We start from the raw sequence: 19,440 nt of genomic DNA, 5'->3' as shown, positions 1-19,440 counted from the left end.
TTGACTACTTCATATCTCCCACTCACTGGGTTCCTCTTGTCACAGTCCGTTGAGAAGCAGGGACCTTGCAGCTTACGCTGCCTGCCTACATTTCTTCAAACCTGGAAGCCCCTTGAGTTGGACAAATCCGAGATCCCCAGACTAAAGATACGTCCTTTTCCCGTTGTAGATGGCCTTCCACTTTATTCACTCCACAAACACTGAGCCTCTGCTATGTTCCTCTCACTGTTCTAAGCTCTTATTTTTTCCACACACACACACACACACACACACACAGAGAGACACACACACACACACAGAGAGACACACACACGCACACACACAGAGACACACACACAGGGACACACACAGACACACAGAGACACACACACACACACACACACACACACACACACACACACACACACACAGCCTCCTGTCCTCTGCCCTTCCTCCTCCACCCCCAAGGTGACTTACGTCTCATGGGCTTCAAACTCAGTGCTGACTTTTATCTAGCTTTTCAAGGATTAAGAGCTAGATTTGACTACTGACCCTAGGTCAGCAGTTTTTCTTATCTAAAATATCTTCTACTTATATTCTTTTAAAATATTGTTTGAAGAAAAGAAAGAAAAATCTTCAGACACTAAACTTGTTTGAGGAACAAAGTGGCGAGGGGAGAAATATCTTTTGTCACCGACAGTGGCATTCCCTAGGACAGCGTGTCAAAGGGGAAGTGTCTTGTGGCATCGGCCCAGAGAGTGTCATGGCGATGCTGAATCCCCCAGAATGATCTTGTCCTTGTCCACCCCACCACATCCATGTGAAATAATAAACTTGAGGACGCATCCATCTTTCTGCCTAGAAACCAGGGCCCCGACTTGAAGCCAACACCACAAGAAGGGACCATGGAGATGACTTAACTGTCTCACACTTGCCCTTGACTACTTCATATCTCCCACTCACTGGGTTCCTCTTGTCACAGTCCGTTGAGAAGCAGGGACCTTGCAGCTTACGCTGCCTGCCTACATTTCTTCAAACCTGGAAGCCCCTTGAGTTGGACAAATCCGAGATCCCCAGACTAAAGATACGTCCTTTTCCCGTTGTAGATGGCCTTCCACTTTATTCACTCCACAAACACTGAGCCTCTGCTATGTTCCTCTCACTGTTCTAAGCTCTTATTTTTTCCACACACACACACACACACACACACACACACACAAATGCCTGGCAATCTTGACAGCCTATCAATTTTCGTCATGATGTTAATTATCAGCATTCCATCAAATAGGCAGTGTCTGGCTTAACACTGAGCTGCTTTGTAATGCCATTTTTACTCTGTTTCATGGATATTCCTTTTGTACATATTTTAAGGTAATACTAACCAGAAAAGTCCCTCATAAGGTCCTTTCATGATAAATTTATTTTTTTATAAATGCATACATAGTAATGGGAGGCAAGAAGTAGCCAAACAAACGTACCTATTCCTGGTGATCACGTTTTCAAGAGGCAACATTGGCAAATCTGGATCATGGGAAAATGGGGAACCAGCAGGGGAGAGGGTCTATTTTAGGAAAGATTAAAGAAACCTAAAAGGTGAACAGGAGACGTAATAGCTATAATGTTGAGCTGATTATTCCAAAAGACCTTGCTTAAATCAGAACGATGCCTACTCACCATAACATAGAAGTTGCTAGTGAATGAAGCTGTTTAACCAGAGAGGAAACTGCAGGAGAGCGCGGATGCCTCCCCTTCACTGGAAGGATTAAAACCTAGGCAGAGTAGACTCAGTGCCGCAAGCACGTTCTGAACGACGCTTCAAGGAAGGAGCTATACGAGACATAGTAGAAGGAGCTCTCTTCAAAGGTAACATTGGGCTTCCCTGGTGGCGCAGTGGTTGCGCGTCCGCCTGCCGATGCAGGGGAACCGGGTTCGCGCCCCGGTCCGGGAGGATCCCGCGTGCCGCGGGGCGGCTGGGCCCGTGAGCCATGGCCGCTGAGCCTGCGCGTCCGGAGCCTGTGCTCCGCGACGGGAGAGGCCACAGCAGAGGGAGGCCCGCATACCACAAAAAAAAAAAAAAAAAAAAAAAAAACAACAACAAAGGTAACATTGAAGTTACCCTTCAATAGGAAGAGTCTGAATATCCGTTTAATTATTCAGCCTCTTGGGAGCACAGAACTTTGATTTGCAAACTGTTCCCTAGAACCCCGTGTTTTACAGGGATATTGTCATGGGGCTGAGGTTTCTGCATCAACCAAAACAGCCTTTTTATCTATTTTGTACATTGTGTTCTGTATCAGATGTTAGCTGAGAAGAGTCTCCACTAGATTAGCAAAGCTGGAAACTGACTATTCGCTCAGAACAAAGTTGACTTAAACTCCAGTCTTAAGGGGTTCTTACCAAGGTATATTTTGAAATCGTTTTACATTAAGTGCTGGGGACATGCAGGTTTCTTCCCAATAGCTCCACATTGTCTACAGCAGGGGTCCCTAACCTGCCGGGCCACGGACCGGTACCGGTCTATGGCCTGTTAGGAACCAGGCTGCACGGCAGGAGGTGAGCAGCTGGTGAGCGAGCGAAGCTTCTTCTGTATTTACAGCCGCTCCCCATCGCTCGCATTACTGCCTGAGGTTCGCCTCCTGTCAGCCTTATGATGAGTTGTATAATTATTTCATTATATATTACAATGTAATAATAATGGAAAGAAAGTGCACGATAAATGTAATGTGCTTGAATCATCCCAAAGCCATCCCACCACCCCAGTCCATGGAAAAATTGTCTTCCACGACACCGGTCCCTGAAGCCAAAAAGGTTGGGGCCCGCTGGTCTACAGGACCAAGTCCAACATCTTCAGAGTGGCACGTGAGGCCATTCACAATCTGACTCTCGCCGATTTACCCCCACTTTCCCCAACCTGACCTTGAGCTTCAACCATGCCAGGCGCTTAACAGCGCTCAGAAAACACCAGGTTTCCTTAAGCCTCTGGGTCTTTATTCATGCATCTTCCATGTGGAATGACCTCTCCTTTGCAGATGTCAAATTTGCCTTAAATACTCGGACCAGGCATTCCCTCCTCTCTAGGTGCATGGTGTCCTGTACTGCCTCTATTTTAGCATTTAATACACTGTATCATTGTTTATTGTCTTTGTCTGGTACTTCAGTAGGAATTGTTGCTTATCTTTGTTTTCTCAGTGTGTACAGTACCTGGCGTAACATTTCTTGGGAGTAGGGCAGGGAAGGAAAGAGAACAAAAATGTTTTTCAGCGTGGTCTCCTGATAAGGGTTACCCCACTTTGTCCAAGTGGCAAACCCTTATTGAAGGACAGCGGAAACACTTACCCCAGCTCAGTTTTCCCACTGTTTCCCATATGTCTCTCCTGGGGCCTGAAGGTCTGGAATGAAACCTACATTTTAATAAGCATCCACCAAAATTCTTATGATCAGACAAGTTTGAGAAACCATGTCTTAGTTTATTTCTATAACAAATTTAAAACTCAGTCCTATATTTCCAATTCAACAGATTGTCTGGCATGGACAACTATTTTACCACTCACTATTGCTGCTACACAGAATGACGCATAATGAATTTTTTTTTGGCTTATAGTTGCTTAATGATTAGGAATTTAGATGAGAATATGGGAACTATTTAAGTATTTATGTAAACCACAACTACTACCAGACAGGTTATGGGGAGGAGGTGGTGGCCTTTTTGAGTTTATAAGACTTCACCAGAAAAAGGAGACTAGGGTGGCAAATCTGTACACTCCTCTGTGAAGAATCAATGAAAAAGCCTTCTGCGTCTCAAAGAGAATGAAATGCTTTCATACTGAAATAATTGCTTCCTCCACATTACCCCTCCCACTGTAACAACCTCACCCACGATCACCACCAGCTTGCTATGATTTGTTCAAAAAATACTTTTTGGATGTATAGTCAATACAGTTTAATCTTCAAGAATCTCATAAGGTACCTGAAGTTTTACCATGAGAGATACATTCCTTTGGCTTCAACAACACTTTCTCCAAAAGTCCTTTATTAAAAGACACACAGTAGAGAAGGAAACCACAAACCACTGTCAGTTGCTAAATCTTAGAGAGAATTAACTTATCCCAGTTCTGACAGGGCTGACCAAAGGCTAATATAGATAGGTGTTTTTACAGAAAGGGGAAGGCCACAACTGGAGCCTGGGATGGCACTTGGGACAAGCAGGCAGGAGCTCTGGCTCTCAGAGAAAAGGACTCCTATCTGATCAACTAGCCCGTTTATTGTGTAGCTCTTTGTGCTGGGCATGGGTCAGCAGAGAGGAGCACACAGTGAAATTCAAGACAATCTCTCCTTTCACAAGATGCTGTAGCCGTGAAAATAAATCAGTATTTTGTGCCACACATGCTCACTTTTGTGCGGTGTACTCTACCTGAGTTCCAGTGTGGAGTTAGACCTGAGTTGGAATTTTTATAGCTCTGCTACTTACCGGTTATCTGTGTGACCTTGAGAAGCTTCCTAATCGTCTCATTTTTAAACCTCATTTTTCCTTTGGTAAAATGAAGGCAATAAGAGTAATTAATTCATAAACTTTTCCTGGGGATTAAAAAGCGTAATGCAAATAAAGTACTTGTCACGGTGCCTGGCACAAAATAAGCACTCAATAAACTTGTGTTTTGGGGTGTGATGTTCAGTCGCATACTGAGTCTCATGGGTCCTTACAATAAATATTCTGTAGATGAAGATCCGGTGTGTGTGTGCGTGTGTGTGTGAGTGTGATGGGAGTTGGGGAGGTATGTGTAGTCAGAAAGTCCTAGAAGAAATGGCATTTGGTTGGCACCTTACTACGAGGCAGGGTTGGTAGGGGAGAGATGTTGGGGAGGGGATTGAAAGGCACTCAGCCTGGTAGAAAAAGTAAGAGCAAAGGAGAAGCTCCACCAGAAAAACAGTGATATGTCAACCACTATGGTTAAAGCATAAGAGTGGTGGCTCACAAAAGGAGAATGATAGGCGGAAGGGGACCCAAATCAGTTATTTGTATCAGGAGCTCTTTCAGCTGCAAGAAACCAAATACCTGATTAACTGTGCTCCAACCATAAGGGCATTTACAGTTACTGACATGGACGAGACTGTATGGTCCCAGGATTAGGCTGGGGGCTCAACACCATCGTCAAGGACCTAGGCTCTGTCCATGCTTCTTCTCGTACACTTCTACTGTTGGTTTCTCTCTCTTGGTTGCAAAAGACTATCACAGCTCCTGGGGTCGCTTCCTTACACCACTAAAATAAAATACAAATAAAGCAAAGCTTCAATTACTTCTTAATTTATTTCTTACTGTGGTCATGTAAACACTACTTTGGCAGGGTCATAGTAAATCTAGAAGAAGCAAAACAAAAGCATAATATGTAGGAGGATTTTTTGGGCTAAGGTGGATCTTTCCATGGAGGAGTCTGATAAGGAATGGACAAAGTTTGACACAATAGTTTAAGACTGGTAGAAATGGGAAGGGAAGGGTTACTAACTGAATTTTGAAGAGTTAGCAATAAATATTTGGGTTAAAATAATATACTTTTTGTCTCAAGTTACTTTTTTCAATGGTTGTATTTATTTTTTAATTTATTTTACTGAAGTATAGATGATTTACAATGTTGTGTTAATGTTTGCTGTACAGCAAAGTGATTCAGTTATACACGTATATACATTCTTTTTCATATTCTTTTCCATTATGGTTTATCACAGGATATTGAATATAGTTTCCTGTGCTATACAGTAGGACCTTGTTGTTTACCCATTCTATATATAATAGTTTGCATCCAAGATTACAAACTTATAAGCTTTTGAACAGAATAGTCCAGAAATAGACACACACAAATGGTCAGTTGAGAAATGTGCAAAGACAGTTCAATGGAGAAAGGATAACTTTTTCAGCAAGTGATACTGGAACGACTGGAGATTTGTTGACCAAAAACAAACAAACACAACAACAAAAAAAAAAACAGTGAATTCAATCTCACACCTTACACAAAATTTAACTCAAAATGGATCAAAGGCTCAAATTTTAAAGCACAAGGTATAAAATCTTTAGATGAAAGCATAGGAGAATATTTCTGTGACCTTGGGTTAGGCAAAGATTTCACATGTATGACATCAAAAGCATAAGCTAAATAAGAAAAAAATTGATAAACTGAACATCATACTTAAAATGTTTTTGCTTTGTAAATGGCATCTTTAAGAAAACGGTCTGGGAAAAAATGTGTTCAAATCACATCTCTACCGAGTGACCTATGTATAATATATACAAATTTCTCCAAGTAAAGCAACAAACAAACCAACCAATTAAAAAATGAGCAAAAGATTTGAACTAACACACCAGACAAGGTATACTGGTGGCAAATAAACACATGAAAAAATGCTCACTATCATTAGTCACCAGGGAAATATAAAATTACAATGAGAAAGCACTATACATCTATGCAAATGGCAAAACAGACACACAGAGCAAAATTTTTTAAATGACAATATCAAGTGCTTGTGAGGATGCAGAGCAATTGGAACGCTCATACATTTCTGGTAGAAATCCAGAATGATACAGCCACTCTGGAAAACAGTTTTTCATAAAGTTAAACAGTTTCAGATAAAGTTGCCATATCACCCAACAATCCCATTCCTTGGTGTTTACCTTAGAGAAATGAACATTTATGTTCACACAGAAATCTGTACACAAATGTGACATTCATGCATAACTACGCCAAACAGAAACACATAAATGTCCTTCAACAGATAATTGATAAACAAACTGTGATACATCCAATTCAGTGGAATACTACTTAGCAATAAAAGGAAACAAACTATTTGTTATGGGTTGAATTGTGTCCCCCCAAAAAGATATATTGAAGTTCCACCCTCAATATCTAAGAATGTGGCCCTATTTGGAGATAGAATTGTTGCAGATGTAATTAATTAAGATGAGGTAAAACTGAAGTACCATAGACCTCTAATCCAATATGATTGGTGCCCGTATAAGGCGACAGCCATGTAAAGACAGAGAAACACAAAGAGAATGAATGCTACATGACGACCAACGCAGAGATTGCAGTAACAAAGCTGCAAGCCAAGGCACACTAAAGATTGTCGGCAAACTACCAGAAACAAGGGAGAAACGGAATGATTCCCCTACAAGTTTCAGAGGCAACCTAGCCCTGCTGGAACCTTGATTTCAGACTTCTAGCCCGGAGAACTGGAACACCATAGATTTCTATTGTTTTAAGCCACACAGTTTGTGGTACTTTGTTACTGCAGCCCTAGGAAACGAATACACTACTGATACACACAACATAATGAATTCAAATGCATTTTGCTAAATGGAGGAAGCATCAAGAATTGTGAAGGGTCTGAGGTCTTACTTGGCTTGCAAGCTATCAATTTATCCTGCCACAGTTTCATAGATGGGGACCGAAAACAGGAAACTCCTGGGTCAGAGACAAAGGACTTTATTTCTCACATTTCTCACAGCACAGCAGCCAGCATGAACTTCATGTTGGAATCAGTTCCCCTAGCCCCTAACCCATGGGCAAAATGCAAGGCAAATGCAGGCTTTAAAAAAAAAAACGCCCAGCTGATATTTGTCACAGCTGAGGAATGCCACCTTAGAAAACCGCAATCTTATAAAAGGGGGCTCCAAGCAATCCTGCCCAGCTTTTGCTTATAGGGACACCTAATCCTTAAAATCATGGTTAGGGAATAAACCTTCCCTCTGCCTCTATCTTAACCAAACAGTCTTGAAATTATCATAACAAAGAGCCTCAGAAAGATAGTCTACAACAAAAGCTGTCACAAGACCTGTAGAAAAGCAAGGGAGAACTGACCCTCAACAGAAGCCAGTCTCAGTAGATTCCATGCTGTATGATCCCATTTATATAACATTCTGGAAAAAGCAAAACTGTTGCGACAGGTTACAGAGAGATCAATGGTTCTCAGGGGTTAGGGTGAGGGCTAAGGTCTGGTCAGGATAAAGGAATTTTTTGGTGTATTGGAACTGCTGTTTGACCTGATTGTGGTGGTGCTTATGTGAATCGATACATGTATTACAACTCAAAACTGTACATCAAAACAGAAGCTAATTTTACTGTATGGAAATTAAGATATTTAAAAATTAACAAAACCTTATTCATCTTTTTATTGAGATATAATTGCCAGGTAACATTGTATTAGTTTTAGGTGTACAGCAAAATAATTTGATATGTGTATATATCGCAAAATGATTACCACCATAAGTTTAATTAATATCCATTATCACACAGAGTTACAATTTTTCTTTTTTACAAATAAGGTTTTAAGATGCATAATTTCTGAAAATCTAATGTGTAATATGGTGACTATAGTTGATAACACTGTGTTGTACAATTGAAATTCGCTATGAGTGTAGAATTTAGATGTTCTCACATGCACACACAAAGGTAACCGTGTGAGGGGATGGATGTGCTAATTAACTAGATGGGAGAATCCTTTCACAATGTATGTGTATATCAATTCATCATATGTGTATTCAATGTATGTGTATATAACTTTAAATATATTATAATTTTGTTATCAGTTATACCTCAGTAAAGCTTAAAAAAGAAACAGTGGTACAAACATATTGTTTAAAACTATTGAGGTATATACCAGAATAAATAGCTAAGAGTTGAAGAGAATTATCTCTAAGGAGTCGGTATTGAGGGCTGGAAGATACACAGTGTGGCAGTGCTGCTTATGTTGAAAGCCTTTTAGCAGTGCTTGCATGTTTAAAGTCCTACACGTTTTAATTGGATATTTTAAAAGAAAAATCAAAAGGCAACAATAACAAAAAATTCTTTTATCTTCCCCAAAACATTGTTAATGTCATAATTAGTGATATTTTTCTAGAAAGCTCAAAATTGTACCGATGCAAATATTCTTAGAAAAAAAAAAAGAACTGTGATGGATACATTTAGCCACCTGTAAATAGATATAATTTTCTTACACAAGGAAAAAGTGAGGCTTAAATAAATTAAGGTCCTTATTTGTGTTATATTTTACTTTTCGCTTTTTAAAAAATTGATGAAAATCAAACACTAATAATAGAAAATGCTTGTTATAAAAAGAGGGCATTGGGTCTGAAAGAGTTACAAATCACTGTTCTAACCATTCCTTCTATTTCAAGTCCACTAACAGTTTCTGAAATGCTGCTTCTATTTAAGGGATCAGTGGTCAGAAGCAGCCTGGTATGAATGGTTTACACAAGCCTAGGAAAGTTCATGTACACAAATCCACAGGAAACACACACAATAAAGTCTTTGAGAATTAGAAGACAAACATTAGCTTTTAAATGTCTGGTTCTGACATTTGCTCAATTTAAGAGGAGTGAGTCTTCAGGGGAAATGGTTCTCCAATTGTGCCAACTTTCAATTACTCTCAAATTACAAATTACATGATCTATTTCTTTAAAAGATAAAGTTTCGACTTGACCTCCTTGGCTGAATCAGGAGACCAGACCTTCTTGCCAATATGTAGGCATTTTTCATTTTAGAAATGAAATGGAATACTATATTACACCTGACCTCTTTTCCCATCACAAACCAGGCCATCTGTGCTGAAATACTTTTTTTTTCCCCTCAGTTTTAATTTCTTTTCCAATATTCTTTTTCTCTTGTAAGGAACATTTCCACTTCAAAAGCTCTCAGACCCTATCCTAAGGCAAAACTGATGCTTTGGGGAAACTTGCTTAGAAGGTGGTTAACTAATTTCATACCTAATGTTTTTGACCTCCTATTACCAACGCTTTTTGCAAGGAGTAACTATTGTGTGCAAATTAAGCCACTAAGGTCGATAGATACAGTAGCTAAAAAAAATGATGGAATGTTGCTGTGTTTATTATTAGCACGTAAGTCTAACTTCTCACCTATCACTTATTTTACAACCACAATGATTAAAGCAATTTCCTCAAGCTTGCTGTTTCTCAAAAGAAGGAATAGAAAAAAAAAAAATTATTCTACTGCATTTAGGGAGTCACCGGAAAACACCAAGTTGGTCGTTCTTGCTCCTAGATGCTTCTCCCCAAATCAAACATTTTTATGGTCTTTTAGGTTCTCTGCTGAGGTCAGCTGCCTTGAGTTGCTCCTAGTTCATCCTTCCCAAAGCTCTGCCCCATCCAGTTCTTACAGATCATTCACACTCCGGACTCAGACTTTCTGTATGTCACCTGTTTACAGAATTAAGCTGACACTCTATTGTGTTCTTTTGTCATTGCTGTTTTTTTGTTCTTAATATTTATATGTTCTTAACCGTACTTTTGTTATTAAACATAGCACAACATTTTTGGCTGCCACAATTTTGAGTACAATTACAAACATAAGTAACTTAGAAGGCAGAATTGTTCACAGGTCCAAGTATGAGCAGACCCCATTCTAATTATGAGAAAACCTTGGTACCTCAGGTATCTGGGGACACTCTGAGCAACATGAAGATGGGACTCCGGGTCTAAGACTTTGCCTTCTCATCTCAGTGCTCTGACGGAGAGACTGGAGCACAGCAAATCTGAGCAGTGAAGTAGAATACGTCCTTGGAAATGGAAATCGAAAGAGTGGTGAATTCGTAGCAAATTTCTAGCAAAATCTACAGGCAGAAGCCACAGTTCCTTCTCTTAGATAAATGTTGTTTGATCGGACCCTTGGAGGAACAAGTCATTGCAGTTTCCAAACACACTTTGGAGCATTTATCATGACTTCTTCAACATTTGTCGACGGCGTCACTGTTCCATCCTATTCAAACACAAGGTTCCAGCCATCCCTATCCCAGTACTGCACTGTCTTCCCTCACCCTGACCTCTATCCTACACCATAGGCCTTCCTCTGGCCTTCTCGTGGTTTCTCAATGTCATTTCTCCAAAGTGCCTTTTTCCAATTTTCATCGTGTATTTTAAAAAGTGATTTTTATGGGGCTTCCCTGGTGGCGCAGTGGTTGAGAGTCCGCCTGCCGATGCAGGGGACGCGGGTTCGTGCCCCGGTCCGGGAAGATCCCACGTGCCTCAAATTTTACTTTTATCAAGCTGATGACATCAACATTGAGATGGCTGCCAGAGCTCAACGTGCACAGCAACTTCCAAGCGATTTAAAGACTACCCAGCTGTTCTTCAAGTGAGCCGTTCAATACATACTGGTTGAATGAATGAAAGAATGAATGAATAGCAAGTAACCATCACTACCATATGGGAGATATGTGACGTAGTGAAAACAATGTATAATTTATTGTTTAGAAATCTGAGTTTGGATACAGCCTGGAATGAGTTATGGGACCCACATAAAGAATAAAATGAGAGAGAAGTACTGGACAAGATTAACCACAGACTGGTAAGAAATATGGAATGAATATGAACTATGGAATCTGATCAAAAAGAAGGCATAAAAATACATAATAAACTCAAGACACAGAGCGTTTACCTGAAGATCAGAATTGTAACCTGTAGTCCGTGAGCAGCTAAAAAATCCAGATCACCAGGAGTTTCTATTTGAACTAAATGTACAACGCGGAAGGCAATTGTCAGATCGTACGAGCCATCGAAGGGCAGCAGCAGCAGGGTTAAGAGCTACAGTGTAGTGTGCTCTAAAAGATGTCCTTGGGCTTCCCCGGCGGCGCAGTGCTTGAGAGTCCGCCTGCCGAGGCAGGGGACGCGGGTTCGCGCCCCGGTCCGGGAGGATCCCACGTGCCGCGGAGCGGCTGGGCACGTGAGCCATGGCCGCTGAGCATGCGCGTCCGGAGCCTGTGCTCCACGACGGGAGAGACCACAACGGCGAGAGGCCCGCGTACAGCAAAAAAAAAAAAAAAAAAAAAAAATGTCCTTAACTTGGAGGCTAGGGCACCTCTAGCCTCACATCCTCCAACCCAAACACACACACACACACATACACACACACACACGAACACGTGCACACATGCACACACACAGAGGCACACAATCCCCTGATGAGGTTGGAGAAAGAAGCTGAACTAAAATTACTTGTTGAGATTTGGTCCAGTTAGGAAAGTCCCAATCTTTTTACAGAGAAAGTTACACAGCTGTTTTGCCTGTGGCGTTCAGTGAAAAATAAGCAGACCTGGATCTCTAGCCTGCTGATACTTGAGAAAAGAGAAGAATCTGTGGGATTTCTGACTCTCAGACCAAACCTGAAGCAATAGTTACGAGTACAAAAGACATTTCAAATGAAAGGGAATAAGAAATGATGGAGGAAATAATTCCTTCATCAGAGTTTAGGGAAAAACTAGGTTAGACATGGAAGATGAAGTAGTCTAGGCATTAACTAGCTCATAGTTATTAGGTCTGAAGATTGCCTAATGAACCAGCCAAATAATTGGTTTAGCAAAATTATCTTTTCTTGACCAAAGTGGAAACATACTGTTTTATATTCTTATGGTGTGAAAAGGAGACAGAACAAACTACATCTTTATAGATATATTTATAAATATACATGAGATATCTACATAAACATACTAACACTATGTGCTAAATATTCAGGCACTAGGGAAAGTAAGGAGGCAATTGAGGGTTTATTAAGATGTCTTTATAAATATAGTCACCTACCCTTAACAATACCATTTTGTTCAGTTTAAAGAACAATCTCCTCAGCTCCGAAAATTTATCTATTTTATGCTCATATTCAGCAGCGGGTGGCAGAAGCTGGATTCTTGAGTGGTGTTTATGCAATTCTAAGAGGGGTTCATGTTGTTTTTTTTTTTAATTATGAATAAGGAATGAATTTTCTTTTGCCTCATTTTAACTAATTTATTTTTTTAGCCAAGGATTTCTTTGCTCAAGCAATTATGCTGCGTCTGGGGATAAAATGTTGTATGAAATAGCCATTGCCCTTGCTTTTGTGGGCATTCGATAAAACAAGCAGAGTTAAATCCAGTTGCCTTCAGTAGATCAGGCATTAAATATATCCAAGGAGTGAATGCTGTTTTATTTTAGGTTTCCCAAAAGCAGAGCCAGAGACAAAGCTTAGGATGCTGGTAGTTTATCCCAGGAAGCAGGAGTGAGGGGACAGAGAGGGTGAGACCGAAAGATCAGTAATGTAGGCCATGCTCTCTTGATGTGCACAATACCTCCAAGAGCTGCCCTCCTTGAAAACTGAGACATGGAAGTATTTATCCACCTACTCCCCTTGTTTGAGGGTTGCTCCCTGGGGACATGAACTCTCCCACATTCTTGCTCCATGTTTTCATGTGGGCCACAGGAGTTCCTGCCGTGTCTAAGAAGGACACAGGGCAGAATACAGAAAGACATCTGCTTGTTTGGGGACTGACACTAAGGTGAGACTATGAGCAAAGAGAACTGTCCGCTGCAGCTGCACTGAAACGGAAGAGCAGGGTTGAGGGGATGTGACAGAGTCCCCAGGCTTCAACTACAAATGGCATTCTAAGACTGCCTTTCCTGATGCTGAAAAACTGCTTCAGGAGTCAAGTCTCCAAGAAAAAAAAACAATCAGAAGAATGTAAATCTGCTCAGCTGATCTTATAAAATTGGAGTGGGGATGAGATCCAACACCCACGCCATTTCTCTCCATTAGACATCTCCAACTTGGGAAATACCCTGGCGACATCCAGTTTAAATATTTTGGTGCTTATGGCGTTCTTTTCTCCCTGCCTTAACCCCATGTTCCCAAGGCCTTATGTTGTTTGAAGAGGAATTGATGCTATGATAAAGGAAACACATAGGCATGAAGCTACAGATGGAAGCAAACAGATTGATCGCATAGATTTTGCCAAAGGAACAAGCAGGGACTATTTTTATCTTCAAGAGTTACGTTCTCATTTATATATGAATAGTGTGTTCTAACTTATCACCAGCACAGTATAATGCTGTCTTTCCCTGAATAATAGTGATGAGTTTACTTTGGTCATTCCACAACCTTACCCCGGATGCTTTTTGGCCAGTAGCAATAATTTGTAATAAGTGATGTAGATGAGGGCAGTAGTCATGCTTTTGGGACTAAGTTCACGGACACTTGATATATTATTCTTTACAAGTGCCAGTATGATTAAAATAATTTCACAATAATATTTACAACTTACTTTCTGTGGAAAAATGTGAAGAACTGGAAATTAAAGTGAAGGCTATTTGGGAGTCTACTGTATTATTTTTACAACTTCCCTGTAAGTTTAAGATTTTTTTCAAAATTAAACGTTAACAAACGTTGCATGATATATAACTACATAAGAAATATGTGCCTGAGGAAATAGGGTAGACAGTGTAAATAAGTGAGATTAAATTAAGAAATATGACTGCCCAAAAGAGAGAAACAGGTTTTGCTATACAACCTTACGGATTTTTTTATGACCTACAAAGAGGAAATCCATCAATCAATTGAAACAGACACAGAGCTAACACAGATAGGAGAATCAGCAGACAGGGACATTAAAAGAAGTATTATAACTGTATTCCCAATAAAGTGAGTTTAGCACTTGCACATCCTTGAGGGTGAGTGCCTTCCTAAAATCTGTGCCCCGGATATGTCTCATGTCTCACCCTAGTCCTGGTCCTGATTCCAGATGTTCAAAATTAAGACACAGAAGACGTAAAAAAAACAAAAGCAAAAAACAACTCAGGGGCTTCCCTGGTGGCGCAGTGGTTGCGCGTCCGCCTGCTGATGCAGGGGAACCGGGTTCGCGCCCTGGTCTGGGAGGATCCCACGTGCCGCGGAGCGGCTGGGCCCGTGAGCCATGGCCGCTGAGCCTGCGCGTCCGGAGCCTGTGCTCCGCAACGGGAGAGGCCACAACAGTGAGAGGCCCGCGTACCGGAAAAAAAAAAAAAAACAAAAAAAACAAAAAAAAAAAAACAACTCAAAGCTCTGCAAGTGGAAACTACAATGTGTGAGATGAAAAAGTATATTGAATGGGATTAATGGCAGATTAATTATCGCAGAAGAAAAGATTAGTTACACTGGAGTCATAATAATAGAAACTAGCCAAAATAAAATAATTTGAAAAAGAAAGTGGAAAGAAAATCTGCGAACTGTGGGATAACTCCAGAGGCTCAATATATCTATAGTTCGAGTCCACAAACGAAAGGGAAAGAGGAATGGAGGAAAGTAAAAATAAGTGAAGAACAATGGTTCCAAAAAATCCCAAATTTGATGGAAATCATAAACCTATATATGCAAGAAGCTTAATCCAAAGCACAAAAACTGTGAACAAAAGAACATCAAGGTTATCATAATCAAGTTGCTCACAACCAGTTTTAAAGAGAAAACCTTTAAAGCTGCCAGAGACACATCACGCATAGAAAAAATATAATAAAAAATGTCTCATAGGAATCAATACAGGCAAGAAGATAGTGGAAGAATGGTTTTAAAATACTGAAATTTAAAAAAGGAAAACTGCATCCCTAGAATCCTATGCTCAGCAAATACGACCTTCAGAAAGGAAGGCAGAAAAAAATAATTTCCCAAACATACAGAGAATGAAAGACTCCATCACACGCAGTCCCACACTACAAGAAATCTTAAAGGAAGTCCTTCAGGCAGAAGGAAAATGATACCAGATGAAAGTCTGTATCTACATAAAGGAATGAAGCATCCCAGAAATAGTAATTATCAAGAACTGTGAATGATCTGAGCTTTTACTCTATTTGCAAGTTAATAAGTTAGCCTTCCACAGTTTCATGGGTGCTGGCAGAAGATACAAGACTCCTGGGTCAGAGGCAAAGAACTTTGTTACTCATAACACAGCAAGCAGCGTGAGCTTCACGTTTGTGCCAGGTCTCCATGCCATCCAAGGCCCGTGTGGTAAAGCAGATTGGCCTAGATGTGTGAGGCACATGGTTCCTTGTAAGCAAGAAACCCTGAATTTAGTAAAATAATTTTTTTTTATAGACTGCAAGCAAATCTGTCCAAACTTTGCCCAGGAGGAAATCATTATCTTTAGTATAAAAGATAGCAAAACCCATGCCCTCTGTACCAGCTGGAGGCATTATTTTAGTCTCATTGAAGGCTGTTCATTATATAAACATCCTTGGAAAGATAGTCTAGAAAAAGCTTCCAGTGCCTTTGCTCACAAGATGTTCAGAAATATGGGAAACTCATTAAGAATTGTCTCACAATGGTAACTACATAAGCAAATATACAAGTTTTTTTCTAATTATTTAAATGTCTATAGGATCGTAGACTGTTAAAAAAAATAATGTAGTGAAAGGCCTAAAATATATGTAAAACATAAGATAAAAATAACACAAAGCTCAGAAGGAAAGATGAAAGTATGTGATAAGATCCTTATGCTATACATGGGATGTTTTCGTGTCACTTGAAGGCAGATTGAGATAAGGTAAAGGAGCATATCATAAACCATAGAGCAACCACTAAAATAACAAAACAAAAAATTGTAGCTAAAAAGCAAACAAATGAGATAAAATATAATCATAAATAATTCAATTAGTCCAAAATGAGGCAAAAAAAGGAAAAGAACAAAAAGCAGAGGGAAAAATAGAAAACACAGTGAGAGGATAGATTCAAGCCTAATAATTTAATCACAGTGAATGTAAATAGTCTAAATCCTCCAATTAAAAGTCATAGATTGGGCTTCCCTGGTGGCGCAGTGTTTGCGCGTCCGCCTGCCGATGCAGGGGAACGGGGTTCGCGCCCCGGTCTGGGAGGATCCCGCGTGCAGCGGAGCGGCTGGGCCCGTGGGCCATGGCCGCTGGGCCTGCGCTCCGCAACGGGAGGGGCCACAGCAGAGAGAGGCCCGCATACCACAAAAAAAAAAAAAAAAAAGTCATAGATAGATTTTTAAAAGCAAGACGCAGTTATAAGTTGTATATAAGGAGCACTTTCAAATATAAAAAATGAATTAAAAGTAAAAAGACTAGAAAAAGACATACCATGTCAACACTGATCAAATGAAAGCTGAAGTGGCTATATTCATATCAGGGTATATTTCAGAGCAGAAAATATTTCCTGGGATGAGAAGATTCTTTCACAATAACAAAAAAAAATAAATTCTTCAACAGCTCATAACAATCTTAAATGTTTATACACCCAGCCATAAACCTTAAAAACAGATGAAGCGGAAACAGAACTGCGAGGAGAGCAAGGCAAATTAACAATGATAGTCAAAGATTTCAATATCTCTCTCAATACTGATAGAACTAAGAAAATCAGCAAGGGTATAGAAAACTTGACTACCACTATCAACCAACTTGACCTAAGTGACATTTATGGATCATTCCACTCCACAAGAGCAGAATACACATTATTATTATTATTATTATTATTTTTGCGGTATGCGGGCCTCACTGCTGTGGCCTCTCCCGTTGCGGAGCACAGGCTGCGGACGCGCAGGCTCAGCGGCCATGGCTCACGGGCCCAGCCGCTCCGCGGCACGTGGGATCTTCCCGGACCGGGGCACGAACCCGTGTCCCCTGCATCGGGAGGCGGACTCTCAACCACTGCGCCACCAGGGAAACCCAAATACGCATTATTTTTAAGAGCACATAACATTTACCGAAACAGATTGTATTCTGAAGCATGAAACAAATCTCAATAAGATGAAAAAGATTGGAGTTATACAGAGTGTGATTTCTGGCCACAATAGAATTAAAGTAGGAATTAAATTTTTTTACTTTTAATCTAATCATTTTTAAAATGGAAGTATAATTGATTTGCAGTGTTGTGTTTGTTAGTTTCTGGTGTACAGCAAAGTGATTCAGTTACATGTATATATACGTATTCTTTTCCATTATAGTTTATTATAGGATATTGAATATAGTTCCCTGGGCTATATACAGTAAGACCTTGTTGTTTATCTATTTTATATATAGTAGTTTGTATCTGCCAATCCCCAAATCCTAATTTATCCCTCCCAAGAAATGAATTTGTAAAAGATCTCTGGAAAATCCCCAAATGTTTAGAAACTAAATAATGTACTTTTAAATAACCCATGGGTCAATGAAAGCAAAAGGGGGATTGAAAGTATTTTCAAATGAATGAAAATAAAAGCCTAATAATTCAAAATTTGTGGGGTGCTGTCAAAGTAGTACTCAGGGAGAAATTTAGGGCCCTAAACACCTGAAAAACAAGTGAATGACCTCAGTTTCCACCCTAAGAAATCAAAAACATAAGAGAAAATAAACCTGAAGTAGAATAAAGGCTATAGTAAACAAATATAAATAAAATAGAAAACAGAAAAACTATAGAAAAAAAATCAATGAAATGAAAAACTGATTCTTCGAAATCTATAAAATTAATAAGCCTCTAGACAGACTAATGAGGAAAAACAGAAGGAAGACAAAAGTTACCAATATTAGGACTGAGAAAAGTGACATCTCTACAGATTCTACATATATTAAAAGGATAAGGAAATTTTATGAACAGTTTTATGGCAATAAGTTCTTCAACTTGGATGAAATAGACAAATTCCTCAAAAGATGCAAACTACTAAAACTCATTCAAGAAGAAATAATTTGAACAGTCCTATACTTATCTTAAAAATTGAAGTTTTAGTTAAAATCTTACCACAAAGACAACTTCAGTCTCAGATGCCTTCTCTGCTGAATTCTACCAAATATTTAAAGACTAACTAAAGCAAGTTATACACCAACTCTTCTGGGAAACTGAAGAGAAGTGAATACCTCCCAACCCGTTCTGTGAGGCAAACATTACCCTGATACCAAAACCAAAGACATTACAAGAATAGAAAACTAATGATCTGTATCCCTCATGGACATAGATACAAAACTTCTAATCAAAATTTGGTAATTTGAATCCAACAATATACACAAAGAAATATATACCACAACCAAGCAGTTTTTCCAAGAAAACAAAGCTAGTTCAATATTGACAAGTCCATTAATGTAATCTGCCATACGCTAACAGGCTGCAGAATATAACAGGCTGAGATTGTGTCAATTGATTCAGAAAAAGTATTTGGCAAATTTAACATTGATTACTGATTAAAAAAACCAAACTCTTAGCAAGTTAGGAATAGAAGGGAATCTAATGAAGATTATATACTTATAGGTATAATTCATACCTAGAGCTCACATTAAAATTAATGGTGATATACTAAAAGCTTTCTAACCAAGATCATAAAAATTCAAGATATCCATTTTGAAATTTCTATTCAACATTGTTCTGAAAGTTCTAGACAGTGGAAATGGCAAGAAGAAGATATCAAAGGCATCTAGATTGGAAATGAAGTGAAACTGTTTTTATTTGAAGATGATGATTGGCTCTGGGGAAAATGCAATAGAATGTCTTAAAAAGCTCCTAAATCTAATAAGTGAGTTTAGTCAATATACGAAAATCAATTATAATTCTATATAATAGCCACAAATGATCAAATATTGAAAGTTAAGATAGTACTATTTACAATAGCACTAAAATATGACATACTTGGGGATAAATAAAATAGATGCTGTGAAAGTAATGTATACTAAAAATTAGAAAACACTGTTGAGATAAATTAAAGAAGACAAAT

This window comes from Physeter macrocephalus, chromosome 7 (assembly GCF_002837175.3).
Source record: "Physeter macrocephalus isolate SW-GA chromosome 7, ASM283717v5, whole genome shotgun sequence".
NCBI lineage: Eukaryota > Metazoa > Chordata > Mammalia > Artiodactyla > Physeteridae > Physeter > Physeter macrocephalus.
This window is presented reverse-complemented; position numbering follows the sequence as displayed.